Here is a 16385-nt window from a genome sequence, read left to right on the forward strand (position 1 = left end):
ACATCTCGTCAGACCGCGGTCCACAGTTCACCTCCGAGCTGTGGGGCGCGGTCGCCCGCAACCTGGGGATCAAGCTCCACCGTACTACGGCCTACCACCCCCAAGCAAACGGGTTGTGCGAGCGATTCCACCGCTCCATGAAGGCCGCGCTCATGGCCGGCCTTCAAGACGTCGGGTGGGCCGACCGGCTGCCGTGGGTCCTTTTGGGCCTTCGCACGGCCCCCAAGGAGGACCTCCAGGCATCCACCGCCGAGCTTGTCTATGGCCAGGTGCTACGCGTCCCGGGCGAATTTGTGCCCGACGCTACCAGTCCCTGGTCCGCAGCTCACCAGCGCTCGGACCTCCAGGAGGCCGCCCGACGGTTTGCCCCCGTGCCAACATCCCACCACGGTGACCCCCAGTCCTACGTCCCCCCAGCACTCCGCACAGCGGAGTATGTTTTTGTGCGTCACGACGCACATCGGTGGCCACTCCAGCCGCCGTACGACGGGCCCTTCCGGGTGCTGCGACGGGACGACAAGTCGTTCGTCATCGACATCGGCGGCAGGTCGGACCGGATTGCTGTGGACCGCCTCAAGCCGGCGCACGTGGACGTCGACCACCCACCACGGGTGGCCCTTCCGCCACGGCGAGGCCGTCCCCCGTCCACGGTGCCCCCCACTCGACCGCCCACCACCTCACCGGACCCCCTCCCACGACCCGCCAGGGGTCGCTTCGGCCGGGTCATCAGGACCCCCCTCAAATTGACCCTGCCGGTGCAAGTCGATTCTGGGGGGACGTGTGTAGCGGCTGCCGCTGAGTTTTCACAATCGCCTTGCACCTATCAAGGACGCGGAGCGATCACCATGCCGGGCTCGTCCAGGACGCCCAGGCTCGCCCTCAACTTGCCAGGCCGCAGCCAGGACGCTGGGCCACGCCCCCTGGCGCCGGGCCTGGGCAAACCCCCTGGCGGAATAGATATATATTGCTGACTGATAAACGGTTTTTCAGAGTGCCTGAGTGTTTGATTTCATTAAAGCAACTCAGATGAATTCTAGCTTTTTGTCGCGTCCATTCTTCCGATCGACGTGGGAGCCCCGGCTCCTTCAAAATCATGATTATATTGAGATATTATCAAAGCAGCGAACCGTCGTCATCTGTTCACTTCCGGATTTGGGAGCAAGGTCCGTGTCGATCCATTTCAAAATCACAATTGTATTGAGGGAATTTCTGAAACCTCCTACCTACCTTATGACACCCGCTGGGACCCCAAACCATTCCACAGAAGGTTATTATACAGTATTTCCTTTTCGTAAAATATGCTGCTGTAATCATTACAAAAGGCAGTCCTGTCATGTGACCATATCCTCAGCTGTGATGCGTGGATGTTTGTGAGGGACATACACACATACATGCACCAGACGGACATTGAAATGCTGCTCCGGACGGCATTGCTCTATGGGCAACGCCGTAAAAAAAATAATCTTTTTTACAAATGGCCAAACAATTGACCATATTCCTGCAATTGTTATTTTGCAGGTTTGACACGACCTAAAGCAGAGTCGATGATGAATTCCTAATAAATAATTTTTCACCCTGAAAATGCCACGTATTGTGATGGCAGCTAGAGGTAGGGTGGGGTGTGAGCAGGGAGAAGGGTTGATGGTGGTGGGTGTTGAGAGAACAAAACTGGACTTTTTTAAATGGAAAGAGGGTGTGGGGGTATTGTATGAGGCTAGACTGAGGAAAGGATATACAATTGCATATCCTTTTTAAAAAGAGCAAGGAGATTGAATGGGTTAGTATTGGAAATCTTGCTGAGGGGTATTTGGGAACAATGTGGTGGAGCACTATGGGGTTAGGTTTGGTTTAGGGTAATTCATCGAAATGTGGCATTATTGGTCGGGGGTTTTTTGTATACTGAATCGAGGCTCGTGAAAGAGCTAACATTTACTTCACAAACAAATCAACCAGACAAACAAAATATATAAAAAGAGGGAGCGGAAGACAAGATGAGAGAAGGGGAAGCACACAAACACAACATTTGAGAGCAGGGAGATGTGTGGGAGGGAGAGGGCTTGGGGGGAGGAGGCGTGGGAAGGGGGGGGGGGGGGTGGTGGGAGAAGTATAAACACAAGGACACCAAGGACTTCCAGGACAGAAGTTGGTATTTCAAAAAAGTGGATTTGGGGTGAAATTAGCGGGGGTAGAAAAGATCAAGGTTTTGGATGGGGGAAGATAAGAGATGGTGGTGAACAGCTGTTTTAAAGACCTGGAGGGTGGAGTGGGATTGAAGAGAGTGAGGGAGTTTGTTCCAGAGGCGGGAGAAAAGAGGAATGAAGGAGTGAAGGTGAGCAGAGTCTTGATTTTGGCAGTTTAACCATAAGAGGGTTGCAGGCAGATCTTGTGCGACCTGTAGGAATATTTGGGGGACAGAGCCCAGAGAGAGCTGGGGGGGGCAAGGCCAGAGAGGAGTCGGTAGAAGATGGAAAGACCACCAACCTGCCTGCGTTGAGTGAAAGGCCCTTGGAGTTAGCTTCATCGCGGGAGATTCCAATGATTCTGAACGCTTTGGTTTCAACAGCGTGAAGACGAGCTAGGTGTGAGGCAGGAGCACCAGCCCAGAGGGGAGAGCAGTATTCCATTGAGCTGCGGATGAAAGCCTTGTATGTGGTGAGGAGCCCAGGTGTGCCAAGGAAGGACTTCGCACGACGGAGGATGCCCAGTCGGCAACTGGCTTTGGAGGCCAGATTTGAAATGTGGTTTTCCCAGGAAAGATCATGGCAGAAAAATGAATGGTGAATGCTTTTGCAGGCCATTGTACAAGACTGTAATTTATTTACTTAAAGTTGGAAGTAAAGTTATTCCTGAATGTAGTGATCCATTTGACGTAGCCAATTAATTTCCACATTACTTTGTCATAGTCCGTGAGACTAAAGCCAAATGACACATATTGGTGCCACCAGAGGGCACCAGACTTATTGATGTTTTCTTTGGTCGTGATATGTATTTGGAACTTGAAGCAGCATGATATACTTTTCTGGAGAGTAGCTTAGTGATAGTACATGAGTTTTATTGTGTAGGCCGTAGGAGTGTTTCACATAAATTTAAACACTTTCTTCTGGGCGAAACTGGGTTATACTGATCATACCAATACAGATTACATTCAATTTCCTTAAAAACGAAATGCATCCATATTAACACTCACCTACAGCATTTGTAAGTTTTCACAACCATATTTAATGTGGTATTTTTAAACGTATATAGTTTGCTAAATACAACAGACATTGTTTAATCAGTGTAATAGCGGTGAGTGACATGTACTTGGCATTTTTACATTGGGACACCATGTAAACGTTATTGTTGTGACTTTTACAATGCTCGCTGCATCAAACTGAGTTGAAAATTATACCTGCTATGCATGTAACTCGTCAATAACTACTGTTTGCTTGAAATAGAACACCAACAACTCAAGTTCTTAAGTTTACTTGAAGGCCTTGATCCTTGCAACGTGATAAGTATTGTTCGGAAACCGATTTCTCATCTGAGTAATATATTGTACAGTTATTTTGTGCTCATTTGGACACTGCTGTATAATATCAATGAAATTTACTTGTAACACATTTACGGATGTTTTATACAGAGAATATCATAACGCAAATGGCAAACAATGTCACATTTTTGCAGGAATTTCTGGTAACGTATTCTCACACCAGTAAATTGCATTACATCGTTATAAATAAAAAAATATAGTTCTACATGGAATGTAAGAACCACATTGTCAATATGTATGCACCAATATGAATCAATCGTACTGCTGTGCTTTTCATCAGAACTTCCATCGGCTGATCATCTGCTGATAGATCTTCCTCGTTTCTCATGTTGCCACATGTCTGCAAGCTGCAGGCATCTGCGAGTCTGGTATCCATGCACTGACAGTCAGGGAGATGGCAGTTTTGTTTGCATTTGCAAGAGAGGAACTCCAGAACTATATCTAGGGCTGGAAATCCTGTCTTCAAATTTATATTGAGCTTTCCTTGATCATCTAGTACCCATGGTAGTCAAGAAGACTGGTTATGTTGGGTTAATCATACAAATGGCTGTCTAATGAATTAGCCCTGGTAGCATGGATATTAAAACAGTCCTTGCACGGTGGCAGCTGCCCCGATTCACTATCCCCATTCTTGTTTCTGAAGAGATGAAAGCGCATCTCATTTACCTCAGTTATATCAGACCGAGAAACATATAGATGGCATGTAAATTATTCCAGGCAGTTGACCAACTCAGATGGTAGTAACCTAACCAATCTTGCCCTTGCTTGAGCAGATGATTTCTGGAATTTGACATTGCTTAGGAGAAGCTTCAAAGCACTGAGTTTTCCATAACCTCCTAAAGCGGTATTTCAGCCTGTATGCATTCTGAGCAGTGCATCACACACATCATGCCCAACTGCTCTGGCAACCTTGCTGATATCAATGAACCGGGTGCGAGTTTTTGATCCATACTTGACACACATGTTGCCACCTATGTTATTATGGAGAGCTAAACATAGTATGATGATGTATGTGTCTTCAGCAATAATAACTTAGGCTATATCAGATGAGGCATGCTTGGCATGAAGCAGAATGCGGGTATCAGCTTCTTATTGTGATGTTCTGAGGTCAGTTGCATCAGCAACCTCATTATGAATAATCCTGGTGCACATATCTCCACAGGTAATGTACAGTGCCTTCAGAAAGTATTCGCAAGCCTTGACTTTTTTCACATTTTGTTGTGTGAATGGTGAATGCTTTTGGATTGAATTTTAAATGGATGCCTATCCCGACTTATGTCACAAGATATATACACATAATGCCACACAATATCAGTGGAATGTTTTTTTTTTTTGAATTTTTTGGCAAAATTAAAAATAAAATGCAGAAATATCTAATTTACATAAGTATTCAACCCCATGAGTCAATACTAAGCACCTTTGGCAGTGATTACAGCTTTTTTTCTATGTTTTTGTATACAGAATCGATTTTCGTGTAAGAGCTAACACGTTGAACATGAAAATATGCACAGACACATAAAATATACAATGAAGAGCGGGGGAGAGATAGAGGGAAACGCACAAGCGCAACAACAGTAGAGAACAGGAACGTGAGTAGATCTGTGTGAGGGAGAGGGCTGGGGGAGGAGAGGGGAGGGGTACACAATATGAAGCAAATGAACACTTCTACTAATTTCAGGAAAGAAGTTTGGGATTGAAAGAGGTGGATTTGGGGTGTTTTAACGGGGGTAGAAAAGATCAAGGTTTTAGATGGGGGGTGTTACGACTGTTACGTGCTCCTCCCCAACCCCCGGTCACGGTGTACCTCCGAGCCCCGAGAGGAGTCACGGCAGAAAAATGTGTTATTCTGTATGTCAAAGATCAATGGTTAAGCCACACCAATAGTTACCAACAAACAAATATTGTATTAAGATCACACAAGAATAACAGTACAACAAAAAATAGTAATCAATTGTACAACCAATATATACTTCCTATGATGGTACCATCAGGTTGGTACAATATAACTCACTGTGCTCCAAGTGAGCGAAAAGAAGAACATTCCCCAATGTCTCTATTCCGGCATCAAGCCCAAGTCGATCCGCTCCAGCGATCGTCAGAACGATGTCCAATCTAGACCAGAATCCCGTTTGGATGACAGTCACAGTCACGCGGCCAAAGCTGCGCAAAGGCGCCCTCAAAGCGACGGGGAAATCCAAAGGCGCCCTCCAGGTGACTGAGAAATCCCACCCTCGGGTATGGACGTTTCACGGCTCCAAACCGGCAAACCGCAGATTTACCTTCAAAATCCACGTTACATACACACACACCAGCTAAACGTCTGGATGCGGTGAAAATGGTTGAAGCGAAGCGAATAAAACCTTGTGTGCCGCGCAAAGCGCGTGAGTCAAAATGGCCGATGGCCCATTCTCGAGGCGTAATGGCCCGACGATGATTCTCCTCGGAATCAACCGCCAAAACCTGACACGCAGGTTGATCTGTCACAGCGATAACAACTCTGTCGCATGAATCCCTTTCCCGGGAAACCCGAAGTTCGCCAGTGACCTCCGTTCGTCAACGTGTGCTCCAGACCTCAAAGCAGCTAGGCTTCTTTTCCGACTCACTCGCTCTGCCTTCTTTTCCTCCTCTCTCTTTGTCGTCGTCTGGTTCCGGTTTCATTTAAAACATTAACTTTTTTACCTTTTGAAAATAGAAATCTCTATCTCCTGTAAACGCCAACAATACTAGTACAACAACATGCATTTTAAGGCCATTTTGCCTGCTAGAGCGGGGGTTAGCCTTGCGGTCCCCATGACAATCTTCTCCATTTTGCCCTATTTTCTGCATCTCTCCTTGTTAACCCCCTTGCCCGCATTTCTTCTTCCACCATCTTTAGCCAAGTCTTTCTCGGTCTTCCCCGTCCTCTACTTCCTTCTACATTAATTTCCATCACTCTTCTCAACCAGTTACTTTCATCCTTCCTCAACACATGACCAAACCATCTCAACCTGTTCCTCTTCACAGCATCAATCACAGGCAATATTCCCATCATCTTTCGCAATTCATCATTTGTCTTCCTCTCTCTCAACGATACTCCGCACATCCATCGAACCATTCGCATTTCCACCCTTTCCAGCCTTCGTTGCTGCTCTGCGTTCATTACCCATGTCTCGCTCCCATAAATCATAACACTTCTCACACATGCAGCATACACCTTTCCCTTCAACTTCAGCGACACTCTCCTCCTCATCAGCATGCCACTCAGTTCCCGAAACTTCTTCCATGCACATCTCACTCGAGCAACCGTTGCCAAGTCTGATCCACCTTCTCCATTCAGCATGTCTCCGAGGTAGCAAAATGTTTTCACACCTTCCAGCTTCACGCCGTCTCCAAGATCCAACTCAACATTTCCTCCATCTGCAGCTCCCTCTGTGCACACCTTACATTTGAATGTAGCTGCCACACTGGTAAATGACCCTCTCAGACCACGACATTTTTGATGAACCCACTCAGCACACATTGTACATTGAATGGAGTTCACTCCGACACCCTACCTGCACACAGCACACGGCCACTTCCCAGTTCTTTCCACCTCACCACATGCTTTACCACTTGCCATCACCTTCGTCTTTCCGATATTCACCTTCAGATCTTTTGTCTCCATACATTCCTTCCACTTGTTCATCTTTTCCTTCAGTACATCCATACTTTCCGCAATCAACACCAGATCATCTGCATACAACAACTCCCATGGTAAACCCTCCTTTACGTTCTGAGCCAGCACCTCCATCACAGCTACAAATAGTAGTGGACTTAGTACCGACCCCTGATGCACTCCCACCTTCACCTCAAACTCACCACTGTTCCCGTCCTTCGTCCTTACAGCTGTGCGCGCTCTTTTGTACATTGCCATCACTACTCTGATCAACCATTCCTCCACTCCTAACTTCCTCAATGCCCATGTCAATACTTTGCGTGGAACCCTATCGAATGCTTTCTCCAGATCAACAAACCCAAAAAACAACTTCTTCCTCTTCTCCATGTACTTCTCCTGCAACTGCCTCACAATGAAAAGCACGTCTGTCGTTCCTCTTCCTGGCATAAATCCAAACTGCATTTCGTCGATCTTCACTTTCTTCCTTATCCTCTTCTCCAACACCCTTTCCAATACCTTCATTCCATGCTCCAATAACTTTATCGCTCGGTACGAGCCACACTCCAGAGGGTCACCTTTCCCCTTGTATAGAGGGACGAGGGTACTCAGTTCCCAATCCACTGGAATGCGGCCTTCTTTCACCACCAAATTACAGATCTCTGTCATTCTCTTCACACCCCAACTTCCTGCTGCCTTCAACATATCTCCCACAACTCCCGTCGGTCCTCCCGCTTTTCCACTCTTCATTGCTTTTATCGCTTCCTCAACTTCCTTCTCAGTTATCTTCTCTGCCGGTCCTAAAACTGGGTTACTCTCTATGTTGCCATCCCATTCATTCTCTGTATTCAACAGCATTTCCATATATCTTTTCCATCTTCCTTTAATTCCATCTGGGTCGACAACGATTTGTCCCACTTCATCCTTCAAGCAACTCACCCCCATCACATCACACCTCTCTTTCGCTATCTGCTTTGCAATCCTGAATACTGCTTTCTGACCCTCTTCCGAATCCAAGCATTCTCCGAACATTTTCCTACATGCCTCCTGCGCCTTTGCTACCTCTTTCTTTGCAGCCTTCCTGGCTGCCTTATAACTTTCATGCTCTGCTGTTTCTGCTCCCGTACCCTTCGCCTTCTGCCACTCTTTGAACTTCTTCCTCTTCTCGTCAATCCTCTTTCCAACCTCAACATCCCACCACCATGTTTCCGAGTGCCTCGGTGGTCCTTTTGTCCATCCACATACCTCACCAACGGCTCCCAACAGACTAGCTTTCATTGACATCCAACCACTTTCAAGCTCAACCACATCATCCTCTACCCTACTCAGCCTCTCTTTTAATGCCTCCCTTACTGTCACCTCTTTCAACCTCCACACCTTCATTCTCGGTTGGTACTTCACCCGCCGAGCTCTCCTCGCACCTTTCACCCTTATGTCGCAGACAACCAAGTGGTGCTGTGAAACAGCCTCCTCCCCCGGGATCACCTTTGTGTCCCGGAGCCCGGAGGTGCCCCCTATCTCGCCGACGCACCATCAGGTAGTCAACGGTTGTCGTCGACCCACCTGACGTGTATGTAACAAGCTTATTGTCCTCTTTCTGGAACAGAGTATTACAAATCAACAAATCAGCTCCATCAGCAAACTCCAAAATCCTTTCACCTTCTCCATTTCTCACACCATATCTGTAACCCCCATGAACTCCCTCAAAACCATCCATACTCCTTCCCACATGTCCATTCAGGTCTCCTCCCACCACAACAACTTCCTCATCTTTCACGTTTTCCATCAGCTTCTCTATCGCACACCAGAACTTGTCCTTCTCTTCATCGCTTCGACCAACCTGCGGAGCATATCCCGAGATGACGTTCACCAAGAGCTTTCCAATCATCATTTTCACCATCATCAACCTATCACTCACTCTAGTCACACTCACCACACTGTCTACAAACTCCTCAGAAAACAGGACACCAACACCATTCACGCCCTCCGGGCACCCTTGCCACACAAACTTGTATTTCTGTCCCTGCCTACCCTTCACCATTCTCACACCACTTCCCTTCCATCTCGTCTCTTGCACACAACATATGTCCACTCTTCTTCTGACCAATACTTCCACCACTTCTCCTGATCTCCCTGTCATTGTCCCCACATTCCATGTCCCAAACCTCAGAAACCGATCTCCACTTCGGGCTGCACCCTGCCCATATGTACTTGTGATTGTCATGGTTCTCTTTTTGAGGCAATGTTTTTATGGCCGGATGCCCTTCCTGACGCCAACCCTCTTAGTCGTCTCTTACGACACGCAGGGATACGGTGTACCTATTCTGACCAGGGTACACACTGGGAAACGTTTAAAACATGTAAATTCTGGGGGGGGGGGGGGGGGGCGTCAGCATCACGGCTGCGGTTTAAACATATTCCAACAATATCCAAACAGAACGATGAAAAAACAATCCGGGAAAAGTCTCCAAGCGAGAACGTGGATTTGAGAAAGAAGGAGCAGAGGCGGAAGAAAACGAGATACAGGGGGCGGGGCACAAGCCGAGACGAGGAGGAGAGCGAACAAGCACGTGTCCGGGAGGAGAGAAAGAATCAATATAGAATTATTTGTCTAGGGAGGTGAGGTGAGGGGGAGAAAACAAAATAAAAGAAACAAGCAATACAGCGAAGGAAATAACCCAAACCGACAAAACACCGACGAGGGGAGGGAAGCCCCAAGTCACCAGGCCGCGCACGAGGTACGACTCAGAAAACGATTAACTACACACAAGTTTGCACGAACCACAAACCAACACCAACTAGAAACACACAATAACACGTACACAGCAAAATAACCAGTGGAAATTTGACAAAGACAAGAATGGGAAAACACTCAAACTTCGATGCCGTGGAGAGCTCGAAGCACGCCTCACTCATTATAATGACAAAGAGAATTATGTTGTACATCAAAGGAATTTGAGGCAGTATTTATCTGCTGGGTTGAGAGTGAAGAAAATTCATAGAATTTAAACGTTTAGACAATCATTGGTTAAATACTATTAATTTGAATATGGGAAAGAGAACAGAAGCAAAATAGATTTTGAGAAGAATTTAAAAAATAAATTAATGAATAACACTGTGGTTGGAAAGACAATGGAAAATGGAAAATTGGCAAAACATAAGACTCACTACATCTTTGGGTCAGGCATCCAAATTAATTAATAAACCTAGGTTTCAAGGAGTGAAGGTGTTTTCTGAGAACTTTTGCGATATTCATATGAATAAAGAGAGCATTGAAATGGATGAACCCATTTATATACAGGAACATCAATTATTGACTTGTCAAAGTTGTTAATATCGGACTAGTTCTACAACCTAAAAACGAAATGTGATGATGCATTTATTCTACTTTGTATGCACACAGACAGCTTTATTTTGAAAATCAATACGGAAGATGTTTATGAGGACATGACACAAGACGTTAATATTTATGACACAAGCAATTACAAACTGAGTAGTAATCTGGTCTCCACAAAAACAAATAGGTTATTGGAAAGTTTAAAGACGAGTTGGGGGAGCAATGAATGAATTTGTCGGATTGTGAGTGAAGGCATATGCTTATAAATACTATTCTTCAAAGGATGGTGCTTCCAAAACCGATAAAAAGCTATAGGGGATAAAGAAAACTGTAATCAAAGAAACAATAAACTTTGAGCATTTTCACAACTGTTTAGCTTTTAAGAAAGTAGAGTATAGAACAATGAACATAATAAGAAGTTATAAACGTCAACTATACACAGAGTATCGGTGGATGTGCGGAGTATCGTTGAGAGAGAGGAAGACAAATGATGAATTGCGAAAGATGATGGGAATAGAGCCTGTGATTGATGCTGTGAAGAGGAACAGGTTGAGATGGTTTGGTCATGTGTTGAGGAAGGATGAAAGTGACTGGTTGAGAAGAGTGATGGAAATGAATGTAGAAGGAAGTAGAGGACTGGGAAGACCGAGAAAGACTTGGCTAAAGATGGTGGAAGAAGAAATGCGTGCAAGGGGGTTAACAAGGGGAGATGCAGGAAAATAGGGCAAAATGAAGAAGATTGTCATGGGGACCGCAAGGCTAACCCCCACTCTTGCAGGGAAAATGGCCTTAAAATGCATGTTGTGTTGTATACACAGAACAAGTAAATAAAAAGGCTTTGGGAGCTTTTGATGATAAAAGATACATTTTTGGAAATGGAATTGACACCCTCCCTTATGGATATAAGTGTTGAGATATACACAAGATACATCTTACTATAATTCACCAAATGTCCGTCCGTCCGTTCGAAGGTACCGCAAAAACGGCTCAACCGATCTAAACGATATTTTGGGTGGGTTATTCTGGGACCCCCTGGAGTAAAATAGGCAATATTGTTTTTCCAATTTTTCCAATTTTTCCAATTTTACAGTTTTTCCAAACACGATGGAATAATATTTACCGATATGAACAGTGATGTGGCTTTTGTCGAAATTCTACAAATACTGTTTATTCTACATACCAGGAGAGAGTAGATCGATTCCTGACGAACTCTTCCTATATAAACGTGCGGCTCCGAAGTAACATGGCAGCATGTGCAAAGCGACTGAGAAACAGATGTAGCAGCCGCTTCCGTGTTACAGATTCGGCGCGCACTCTTCACACATAAACGTGCGACTGAGAAAGACGTGTAGCGGCCACTTCCGTTTTGCAGAATTCAATCCTTTTTCAAAATGGGTGCCATGTACTGTTTAGATTTTGACGATTTGCGTGTGATATGATTAAACGGATGTTTATATAAATCGTTTGAAATTTAAAAAGCCTTCAATTTCTGATATTTTGCCTTTTCATTTGGGCCTCCCAATTGAAACCCCGCCCATAGGGTGGGTACCGTTGCTAGTTTAAATAAAGTACAAGTGTTAAGATATTTAAGATTTAAGATATACATAAGTGTTAAGAAAAAAATTGGGTTGGGGGGATTTTAATGGTCTACCGACACATTTTTTAAACTTTTTTATTTTTATTTTTTGGATACTGAATCGAGGCTCATGGAAGAACTAACATTTATTTCACAAACAAATCAACCAGACAAACAAAATATACAAAAAGAGGGAGCGGAAGACAAGATGGGGAGAGAAGGGGAAGCACACAACCACAACATTTGAGAGCAGGGAGAAGTGGGAGGGAGAGGGCTTGGGGGGAGGAGGCGTGGGAAGGGGGAGGGGGGGGGGGGAGAGGTATAAAACACAAGGGGACCGAAATTATCAGGGGTAGAAAAGATCAAGGTTTTGGATGGGGGAGGATAAGAGATGGTGGTGAACAGCTGTTTTAAAGACCTGGAGGGTGGAGTGGGATTGAAGAGAGTAAGGGAGTTTGTTCCAGAGGCGGGAGAAAAGAGGAATGAAGGAGTGAAGGTGAGCAGAAAGTCTTGATTTTGGCAGTTTAACCATAAGAGGGTTGCAGGCAGATCTTGTGCGACCTGTAGGAATATTTGGGGGACAGAGCCCAGAGAGAGCTGGGGGGGGGGCAAGGCCAGAGAGGAGTCGGTAGAAGATGGAAAGACCATCAACCTGCCTGCGGTGAGTGAGTGAAAGGCCCTTGGAGTTAGCTTCATCGCGGGAGATTCCAATGATTCTGAACGCTTTGGTTTCAACAGCGTGAAGACGAGCTAGGTGTGAGGCAGGAGCACCAGACCAGAGGGGAGAGCAGTATTCCATAGAGCTGCGGATGAAAGCCTTGTATGTGGTGAGGAGCTCAGGTGTGCCAAGGAAGGACTTCGCACGACGGAGGATGCCCAGTCGGCGACTGGCTTTGGAGGCCAGATTTGAAATGTGGTTTTCCCAGGAAAGATCATGGCAAATAGTGAGACCCAAAAGCTTGAGTGACAGAACTTCTTGGAGAGGATTATTCACAAAGTGGATGGGAGGGTTGTCCAGTCGGTCTTTTCGGAGAGACATCGTAAGAGTGTGAGATTTATCAGGATTGAAAGACATGTTCCATTTGTTTGCCCAGTCTGTGATTTTGTCCACGTCTGCAGAGAGTGAGGAGGCTGCAGACTGCCGATCTGAGGGATGAGGAATGGAGCAACAGAGAGTAGAGTCGTCAGCAAAGAGATAGAGAGGATTTTAAAGAGAGTCAGAGAGATCATTGATGAAGACCAGAAAAAGCACAGGCCCAGAACACTACCTTGGGGAACTCCAGCCTGAACAGGAAGAGGAGATGAGAGAAACCCATTCAGGGCCACACGTTGACTACGACCAGAGAGGAAGTCCGCCAGCCATGCGTGGAGATTTCCATGGATACCAAAGGAGGAGAGTTTGGTGAGCAGAGCAGGGTGCCAGACCGTATCGAAGGCACGTGAAATGTCAAGGGAGACAGCTCTAATTTCCTGTTTGGCGTTGAGGACCTCCATCCATTGTTGAGAAAGCAGAAGCAGCATGTCCAGAGTGGAGTGACCAGGTCTGAAACCAAATTGATGATCAGAGATCAAGCCATTGGAGAAGAGGAAAGATTTCATATCTGAAGCAATGATGGATTCCATGACTTTGCTGATAATTGGGAGAAGGCTGATTGGTCTGTAGTTGCTAGGATCTGTTTTTGCACCTTTTTTGTGCAAAGCGGTGATGTTGGCTGATTTCCAAGCAGATGGCAGATGACCTTGAGCAAAAGAGAGGGTGAAGAGAACAGAAAGAGGGAGTGAAAGAGCGGAAGAACATGATTTTAGGACCCGTGGGCTGATGCCGTCAGGACCAGTTGCAGAATCAGAGTCGAGGGTTGACAGAAACTTTTCCACCTTGTCAGGAGGAAAGGACACAGAGTCCAGGAGCAGCTGGGTACGACTGGGTACGGTGGGTACAGAGAGGGATGGGTTTGGGACACAAGATTTAGAGGCAAACACAGAGTTGAGGCATTCAGCTTTTTCACGTGCGGAGTCAGCCGTTAAGCCGTTTGAGGTGAGGGAGGGGATGGAGGGGGAACAAACACCAGAAACAGATTTGACCAGACGCCACCAGGATTTGGAAGAGGGAGACAGATAAGAGAGTTCGGTCTTGAGAATGGTGAGATATTATTTCCTGGCTCTCCTGAGGGTGGACACACACTTGTTTCAGGCTTTGTGAAAGGAAATGAGATTTCCTTCCGTTGGAATTGCTTTCCAGGAGACGAAAGCAAGTTGTTTCAGGGCAACAGCCTCACCACAAGTACCATGGACGGGAGGAAGGGTATGACAACTGAAGACGAGATGGGATAAATCTGTGCATGAGAGAGAGCAATTTACTTTGAAAGAATTCCCAGGATGAGTTGATGTCAGAGGCGGTAGAGATGGGAGACCAGTCCAGATGATTGATGGCTGCTTGAAGACCGTGCCAGTTGGCCTGAGTGAAATGCCAGACTCGTCGACGCTGAGGAGGCTCTCTGAGAATGGTCAGAGAGATGTCCACTTTGACAAGCACATGATCAGATGAGCCGATTGGAGCAGAAGAGCAGCAGACATTTTCATGGAAGTTAGTCATAACCAAGTCCAGAAGAGAAGATGCTCCGTTTACTGAGATCCGGGTCGGGAAATTGACAGATTGTGTCAGTCCCAGTGAGTCGCAGAAGTCCTTTGCTGAAGAACCATGGCTGGTGAGAGAGGTACCCACACCCAGCCAACTGGCATGGTGACAATTGAAATCACCACATATGAGGAAGAGAGAGTTGGGAAGGGTAGATAGAAGTTGGTCCATATTTTCAGACAGCGAGATGTAGATGGAGTCATCACTGTTTGGTGGACGGTACAACACACATATGAACAAAAGGTGGGAGCGAAGGGGAAGCCGTAGCCAAAGGTATTCCTGGGGGTGAGGTGGAGAGAGGGCAGTGGAGGGCAAGTGAGGAAGAGTTTTTTTTATAAAGATAGCAACCCCACCTCCAGGACGAGGCTCAGGTCTATCATACCGGAGGAGGAGGAGGGAGTAACCTGGGAGAGATACCAAGGCATCAGAGACATCATAATAATGTGACTAATAATTACATAATAATGTCATAATAATTTAAATCACCAATAAACTCCAATACATTCAGAACTCCGCTGCCCGTCTACTCACCCATTCCCGGACCCGTGACCACATCACCCCCGTCCTTTACAAGCTTCACTGGCTCCCCATCCCCCAGAGAATCCAGTACAAAATCCTCCTCTTGACATACAAAGCCCTCCATAACCTGGCCCCATCCTACCTGGCTGACCTCCTCTCCAGACACACTCCCACCCGCAACCTCCGCTCTGCTGGTACCAACCTCCTGACCCCCTCCATCCGGACCAAATTCAGATCCTGGGGGGATAGGGCCTTCTCCATCGCTGCTCCCACCCTCTGGAACTCACTACCTCACACCATCAGAGACTCCTCCTCATTCACCACATTCAAAACATCACTAAAGACCCACCTGTTCAACACTGCATTCAACATTCAACCCACAGCATTTAACCCCTGACTCTCTCTTCTCCTTCTCCCTCCTTTTGCTTTAAATATTTCCCTATTGATTCTTGTCTTTTTGCAATTGTTGTTTTCATGTATTGTTATGCATTATGTTTGCCACTCTGTCAAAGCGCCTTTGGGCTTCTGGAAAAGCGCTATACAAAATAAATGAATTATTATTATTATTATTATTATCATGAAGAAGGAAAGTTTCTGTTAAGCAGATCACATCTGGTTTGTCAGAAGCAACCTGTATGGAGAGATCAGTCAAGTTTGAGCGAAGGCCCCGGATGTTTGAGGTCCATACCGTTAATGAAGAGGAAGGGGGAGCATCGGGTACAGAACAGGGGGGGGGGAGGGGTAGGGTAAGATGTGGAAGAGGCGGAAGAGGTAGGGAGAGCTGTTGAAGGTGTGTCAGAGATTTCAGAGATTTCAGAATAGCTTGGAGAAAGGGAAGAATGGGGCGGACAAAAGGTTTGATGGAGATTGGGTGAGGCACAGTGAGGTGTTATTTGAGGAGGGGGAAGAGCGAGGCAGAAGGTTGGGGGAGATGAAGGTGAAAGTTGGAAGGGGGAAGAAGCAGGGAGGATGCTTAAACTTGAATATAAATGACAGAACCAAGCAATAACCAAACCAAAGAGAAAATCACAGCTTAGTATTTAAATGGAAAACAATGAATGTGGTAAATATCAAAAAGGTCTTATCAAGGAGATAACCAAGACAAGCGTAAATAAAGCGTACAGACTGAGGGGTTTAATGGTTGCCAATAAATAA

This window comes from Myxine glutinosa, chromosome 6 (assembly GCF_964187855.1).
Source record: "Myxine glutinosa chromosome 6, kmMyxGlut1.1, whole genome shotgun sequence".
NCBI lineage: Eukaryota > Metazoa > Chordata > Myxini > Myxiniformes > Myxinidae > Myxine > Myxine glutinosa.